Genomic DNA, 8,244 nt, shown 5'->3' with positions numbered 1-8,244 from the left:
ATAAAAATTAATGGACTTAATTTTGTAAGAAACCACCAAACTGTCTTCCAAAGTGGCTGCACCACTTTGCATTCCCATTAGCATATGAGAGTGAGTGTCTGCTGCTCCACATCCTCGCCACACTTGTCTTTGTCAGTGTTCTGGATTTTTCCATGTGAGTAGATGTGTAGCAGAGGAACGCTCTGCACAGCGTGCTAGTAGTGGGCGTGCTGTGCACGACTGGGGGCAGGGCATGTGGGAGATCTCTGTGTTTCTGCTCAATCTTGTCATGAACCTAAAACTGCTCTAAATAGCAAAATCGTTAGTGACTTAATATGTTACATGAAAAAATATTCACTTAATGCAAAGAGACCAGAAAAGAAGGAATAAAAAATCCTACAGCTAGGATGATCAGGGGTGCGCTGAGGGGCTAAGAGGCCTCATGCCTGCAGAGTTCGTTGATCTGAAAGATGTCAAAAATTTGGGATTTCGAGCCTAGAAGTCCCAACTTCCTAGGTAGAGCTTCAAAGCACATGTTCTGTGGCTGGAAGTTTCCACTTTTGGTTTGGGAAGACTATATCTCTTACTGTTATTATATTGGTAGATTTCATCTTTCAGAACTAAATTACTACAAGTTTTTGTATGTCTAGTAATTGTGTTTGTGCAGCAAACCCTGCCTGGAACAGGAAGTGTATGCCGACAGAGCAGGACAACAATAAACTGTGCCCCAGTGACTCGGGGAGGCAGGTCGTTGACCCTTTTCTCTCATCCACATCATTCACAGGGAACAGGTGCAGCAGCAGTCGCCACGCTCTAGCCAGAGGCCTGGGAAAAGAGTCCCTGGGAAGACGGTGGTTGGGGTGACACAGCCAGGCTGGCCTAAGTCACAGGCAGCTCTGGGCATGTCCATTAGGTCCAGGTCCTGGACATCTGACCCAAAGGAAGAAGACTTCAGGCAGCAGAGGAAACACAGCCAGAATAGCTTCACTTCTTTCAGTTTACGCAAGATTCATCCTCAAGTCCATCAACCTTTTGAGTAATTAACTTAATCTCCCTGAAACTCCACTCAATACACATTCTAAAGATGGAAACACACTTAATTATGCTTTGGAAACCATACCACTGTCAATTTTAAACCTAGATAAGGACCGTAATTTGAGCTACATTATCTACATTTTCTGACAAAAATTCACAGTAAATCTTGAGTCAAGTCGGGAGATATTATATCTAACTAGAGGGCTGGTGCACAAAATTCATGCAAGGGGCTCAGCCCTCACAGCTGCCACGGCTGCCTCAGCCCTTGCAGCCCTGGCTTCATCCTGAAGGTCATCTGGAAGGTCGTTTGGCTGTCTGGTCTAATTAGCATATTATGCATTTATTATTATAGATGCTTCTCTTTGATACATCAAGTCTGTCAGTACCAGAAAAATCAGGTTATGCTGACAGGACACATTCTTCCACTGTGAGTGTACTTATAAGAGTCACCATATTTCAGAGCCCAGAGGGGCATTGAAGGTCACCTAGGGAAGCAGTCACTCCTCCCAAAGGAAGAGAATTGGTTTTAAAATGATATAAACGTAAGCAGCACGCACTGATGTTTGGTAAAATAACACTACTTTTGACTTATTCAATATAATCACAGGCTGCCCAGGGCAATAGACAGTGTCCACCATTGTTTTTAAAGACATTTTCCAAAAAGATCTTGAGACCAGCATCTGCCTGAGTCTGTATGTCAAGTCAGCACCTTCCTTACTCTCGATGCCAAGTTTAAATCTTTCAGGTGGACATCTCAGACTGAAACACATATTCATCTTTTGTAATCAAATACATTAAAAGCACATGACTATTCCCCTTTGTCAAACTTTGTATTCTTTTGGCTCACATAATTAAAAATATCTTCTTGCTATGGCTTCTTTCCTCCTTTTTAATCATCTCAAAATTACTATTGTCCTGACACATTGGCAAGGCTGAGATATTATTTTTTTATACAAAATAGCCCTAAACATGAGGCATGGACCAAGGCTCAAAATGCCTGATACAAATTGGAGAAACCAGAATAAATTCAAAACATCACATTAAAAAAAATGGTTTCTGTCCAATAAACCTGCTGAATTCCCGAACACACAAACCCCAGTGTCTCACCTGCGGCCATAACTCACCTTCCGTGTACTTTTGCCCAAAAAATAAAAATAAAATGTCTTTTCTAACTCGTCAGGGAAAATGTTTTATGAGCAAATGCAACATAACCAATACTCTGTTGTTATAAGCAACGAAAAAGAAGTCCCTCGCTAACCACGTGCCAGACACTGTGTTTCAAAAACTGGTGTGTAAGACGCAGGCGCCAGCACTGAGCTCAGCTTGGAGGCCCAACTGACCGCTCAGGACATTCGCTTCTTTCTAACCAACGGCCTGTCCGCCTGCAACCAGCCTGCTGGGCACAGGCCTCCCGGGCACTCAGCCAGGCCAGGCCCCCCAGGCCAGGACCCCCAGGCCAGGCCCCCCAGGCCAGGCTCAGTAACAACAGCAGCAGCATCGGGCTGACAACTCCCTCTCAGGCTCTGAGACCTTCACCTCCAGCTCTTGCAGACCATCCTCCAAGCACAGCCCTGGCTCTGCTGAGGCCCTAGGGCTGCAGAAGCTGCCCCTTGACCCGCACCCTCCCTGCCCACCCCCATAACCCTCCCCATCTCAGTCTCACCCTGCACCCTCCCCGCTGGTGGCTGCCTCCTGGAGTGCTGGGCTCTGGCCGCCCGAGTATTTCCCCTGTGGGTCTTGACCAGATAACAGATGCATAGACCTGGGGCTTCGATGGCAACCGCCTCTCACAATTTGGGGGGCTGGGGCGTTTCAGGGCAAGGTGCCTGCTAACTAGTATATGGTGGGTCGCATGCTCTCACAGCTCCCCTGGGGGTCCTCGCGTGGAGAGGATCGCTCCTCTCTGGCCTCCTGTTTGCAGGGCACGGACCTACTCGTGGAGGCTCCATTTCCAGGACCAACCCCCACAGGCCCCTTGCAGCACCCACTGGGGATGAGGGTCACCCTCTGGCTTCTGCAGGACAGCACCGTGGTGCCTGGTCCCTCAGTTGTGGGCTCTCCGGAGGGAAGGATGATGCCACTGCACTCTGTGCCCTGAGACAGGAAGTGTGTCCATGCCCTGCAGGCGGCGCCGCCTCTCCCCTTCCCCAGGACTGGGCTCTCCTGGGAGCTGGAGTCGCTCCACAGTGCAGGGCCCCACTGGCTGCTTAGGGAGGTGTCCTGCTGGGGAGCCCCCCAACCCCATCCCTTTCTCCCTCCAGGCTGGGGGAGAGGGGGAGGTGAGGCATGGGAGCAGCCTGCAGGGCCAGTGCAGGGCGGCCTCAGTCTTCAGGAGGATTTTCAATGAAAAACAAGCAATAAAGTAAATGTCTGGTTCAAAGGTAACAATAAATAGATTAGACAAACATGTGAATAGCACATGAAACATTAAAACTGAAAAGTTACAAATTCCAATCGTGTAAGATTATGTGTAAAAAAAAAAAGTTGCAAAATTGCATTAATCTCACCATGACCACGAGGAAACTTCTTCCATTTAACACGCAGAACCAGCTCATGGATGGACAGGGTTGGCCATTCCTCATAGTAGGGACACCCACGGATTAGTTTCATTATTTGTTTATTTTCAAACTTTATTTTTTCCTGTAAAAAAAGTTATCAAATTTTCTCTGTTAGGTAATTTAAAAAGAAGAAAAAAATAGATAAATGTCAGTGAAAGGAAAATAAAGGTTACATGATATGATTTTACATAAAATACACTTGAATTTTATCAGAGCATCATTCTATGACCACGTAACCATAGCTACAGGTCTGCTACTAAAGTTTGATTTTCCCACCTTTCATAATATTTTATGAATGTTTTAGTATTAAACAAAACTGTCATAGTCAAGACTAAACTCAAAAGTTGTATTGAGCATCTATCTATGTATATAAAAGCCTAAGTGACCATTCAACTGGTAGCTATGACATGCACTGACCACCAGGGGGCAGATGCTCAACACACAGGCCTGGAAACACGGAACAGGCTGATGAAACTCAGAGAGAAGGGGGAGGGGGAGGGCAGGAAGAGGTTAACCAACGATCTTATATGTATACTAGAGGCCCGGTACACAGATTCATGCACAGACGGGGTCCCTCTGCCTGGCCTGTGGGGATTGACCAAAACCAGCTCTCTGACATCCCCCGAGGGATCCCGGATTGTGAGAGGGTACAGGCCAGTGCAAGGGACCCCACTGGTGCTCAAATATGTGCACTGGGCCTCTAATATCCAATAAGTAACACTGATATTTTGAAAAATAAAAACCAAACTTACAAAAAGAGTTTTGAAAGCCAGCTGCTCTGAAGCCAGGATGGAAGGAGGCTGCATTTTGAGAACATCATTAGCTTCACCACCACCACCGCCATCGTGGTGTTGAAAAAGACCCCGACTAGCAGAGACCTGGATCAAGCACACAGGCTCTCCCCGCTCCTGCCCACAGAGCACCCAGCCCTGGCTCAGCCCTGAGGGCCGGACCATCGGGAGGGGCGGATCTCTGACACACACTTCCTCGCCCTCCAGTGAGGGGCTAGGGAAGGGACACACTTTGGGTCTGACTAAAAGAGACATTGTCAAACAGAGTAAAGGCGTCACCTTGATGCCTCAGGATTGGGGTAGAATTCAGCTGTGTGGCTTGCCTGCAGCTGGGTTACGCTGTGGGAGCCAGTCACCCTGAGGCACTTCCCCAGGGCAGGCAGCAGAGACTCAGCTGCCTGATCATCCTGGAAGCCTAGCACCTGACACCCCAAAACACACATTTGTTGAATGAAAAAATAAATTTTAAATTTATGAAAAACAAAAAGCCATAAAATATATACATAAAGTATGGGTGTGGGAGTGAGCTCACAGCCCCAGGCAAGCCCACGGGGCTGGGCCCTGGCATGTGCAGGGAAGGCTGCCAGCTGGATTCCCATCAGGGCACAGCCCGAGCTCTGGGCTTGACCCCCAGAGGAGGCAGCCAATCCGTGCTTCACCCTCACATCCATGTTTGTCTCTCCCCACGCTCCCTCTCTCACTAAAAACCAATTTTAAAAAAAGTAGGTTTATATGTTTGTATGGAAAATAATAAACTGTGTTTCACACACACAACTTAGGCCTACTTTGGCCCCACCCTGTATATCCATAAAGACCTTTTTTTCCCTACTTCAATTACCTATCACTATTGGAAATTTAAGTAAAGGTCATTTTTATGTTGTCCAGGTCAAATCAAATTAAAAATAAGAGAGATATGAGCATCTGTTCAGAGAAGAAAATTTTCTTGAATCTACAGCCATGTTGTGTTAATATATAGATTAGATTTGATCATACCGATTTAAACTTTGCATAATTGTCTGCAGAGATCTTAAGAAGTTCACAATCTTCTTCTGTCACCACTGAGGACACCATTCGGTCCAACTGAATCTGAGTTGTGACATCCAGGGTCCCAAAGGTGCTCCATGGTCTAAGCTATAAGAAACCACAGGCAACTTAAAGTTCATATCACTGGCAACATGAGCAGAGCAGTGAGATGCCTAGGAAGGTCTGGGGGGGAGAGATGCCAGGGAGATAGGCAGGGTGAGAAATGCAGGGAGTCGGGGAAGATGTAGGGAGAGAAATGCAGGGGGGTGGGGCGAGATGCAGGGAGGGCACCTCCAGGAGGGAAGGGGTCAGAGCAACCAAGTGGGTGTCAGGCTTCTGCCCAATGTCACTCCCCAAAGCGAGAAAAATTTCCACTGTTTTCAGAACATGAAGGAAACAGCTTAGGACATTATTCTGTGTCTTTGCTAAACATTAAGTCTTTGAAATACAGCCATAGTAATGTAATCCATTCATTTTTCATTGCTGTGTGACTGGACTCAAGTTATGTACTCATTCTTTTGTTGCTAGACATGTGTTGTTAGCGGTAGTTGGCTATAAAACGATGACATGGACATTAGCGTACATGTCTCCTCATTTCATACATGACTATTTTTCTGAGACACATGCCTAGGGGAGCACTTGCTGGACTACAGACTTGTCCGTAGCTCAGCATCTGATAGATGTTTTCCAAGAGCAAGTTCTAACTCATCCCCCTTCCCACAGCATCAATGCAGGCAGTGGCTGCTTCTGTGCAGCTTCTCCAACACTGCATGTTGCCTAATCCTATATAATAAAGAGGTAATACGCAAATAGTCATCACACCATCATGTGTAACCACTGATCAGTAGGAGGCCGGGGCAGCCAGCTAAGAGCAGTGGAGAGCTACTGGAGGGTGGGGCGGAGAGCTATGGGCGGAGAGCTATGGGCAGTGGGCGGGGCAGCCAGCTGAGGCAAGCAGCAGTGAGCTACTCGCCCACAGTTTCATGCACAAGGCGCGCAGGGCCACTAGTCTTTAATGTTTTCCCACTTGATGGCAAGTACTATGATAGATTGCACCTTTTGTTATTTATTTACATTTATTTTTAAATGTAAAAATTGCCTACTGCATTTTTCCTGGATTGCTAGTGGTGGAGCGCCTGCCTTTGCCTGTGCCAACTCCTTTACACATAGGATCTCCTCTGTAGAGCCTGTTTCTGTGGTCAGTGTATTTCCTGTTACACATGTGGATCGTCTTGGTTTCCAGGTAATGATCCTTGGCCATCTGTTCACGTTAAAGTATCATCACCCAATATGTGCCTGTCTTTTCATTACTTATGATACCAAACAAATATCCCTACAGTTTACTTCTAAAAGAACCTCGTTTTACAAGCTTTTGCTTTCATGACATTGTAAAGAAATTCTGCCATGTATTCTAAAATATTTGAGTTCATTCTTTTTACAATTAAACTTCTGACCCCACTTTGATGTTTCTGTGCAATGTGAAGTAAGCATCCAGTTTTAAATTTTCTGTTCACGTAGACACCGACTGCCTTAGCGCCCATGAGCACACCATCCCATCACCTTCCCATGTTCTTTATAGCGGTGTTTCCCACCGAGAGGGTACGCATCTGCTGAGCTAACTCTCGCGTCTGTGAGGCTCATTTGGACCCTCTGACTGCCTCTCTTTGGCCATAACAACTTAAAATGAAGTCTTCCTGTCCATGAACATAGTGCAACTGCATGTGAGCCTTTCCTAAGATGAAATGTAAAATGCTGTGTGAAAAGTATTGTTAACATTTTTATTACTTTTAAGTAATTGATACTTTGTGTAGCTATGTAAATAGTATCTTTTTATTAATGATATTTCTGATTATTACCTATACTTCTGTTAATTCTTGATTATCAAATCAACAATGTATTTATAAAAGTGCCTTATTGTTTTTAGTAATTTCCTTAGTGGTTTCCATTTAGAGAAGAGGCTGGATAACTTTTTTTATAACAGACTAGAAAGCAAATATTCGCACTTTTCAAGCCATATGGTCTCTGTCACAACCACTCAACTCTGCTATTTAGAGTAAAAGCAGTTAAAACAGTATATAACCAATGGGGATGGGGGGTCGTGTCCTAATAAAACTGCATTTACAACAACAGGCTGTCATCCATGTTTGCCCAAGGGTTCAAGTTTGCCAACCTTGGATCTAGAACTTCATTCATATTATCAAGTTCCCATATTCTCTGTTATTTATGTCTTCATTTAAAAATATATATAATCATACCAGAATATGTATGAAAATGATCTCTAATATTTAACATACAATAGTATATTTTATATAACATATCATATGGTATCATAAAAGAATATTACTAAAGTATGTTTTTGTGTAATTTGAATTTTAAAAAATTAGAGTATCCATTTTTTTAAATGATATGTTCCCTCCTGTAATAGCCTGCTGTTCCTTGTAAATGTTTCACATCTAATTTTCTTTGGCCTCAGAAATTAGGTTTGGAGGCTTGGTATATTTATATGTTAAATATAAGTAAACTGCATTATGTAGACTCTATTAAGCGCTTTGAGGAGGAAATAATAAAGCTTGGGAACTTTGCTGGTCTCGGTAAAATGTACTGAGCCTGCTGTGAAAGCCTTTGGTCAATCACGGCTAATAGTAGAAGGAAAGGACTCCTTCGAAACTCACTCTTGTAGGTGAGATATGACTATACGTGAGTACAGCGCAGATCCTCTGGGAAAACAGTTACACCGCTGAGCTTATCTGGGAACGTGTGTCTGAGTGTGTGTGTGTGTTTTGTGTGTGTGTGTGTGTTTGTGTGTGTGTGTTTGTGTGTGGGGGGTGTGTTTTGTGTGTGTGTTTGTGTGTGTTTGT

The sequence above is a fragment of the Myotis davidii genome, unplaced genomic scaffold (assembly GCF_000327345.1).
Source record: "Myotis davidii unplaced genomic scaffold, ASM32734v1 scaffold272, whole genome shotgun sequence".
NCBI lineage: Eukaryota > Metazoa > Chordata > Mammalia > Chiroptera > Vespertilionidae > Myotis > Myotis davidii.
The sequence above is the reverse complement of the archived record's forward strand: the minus strand, read 5'-3'. Positions refer to the sequence as shown.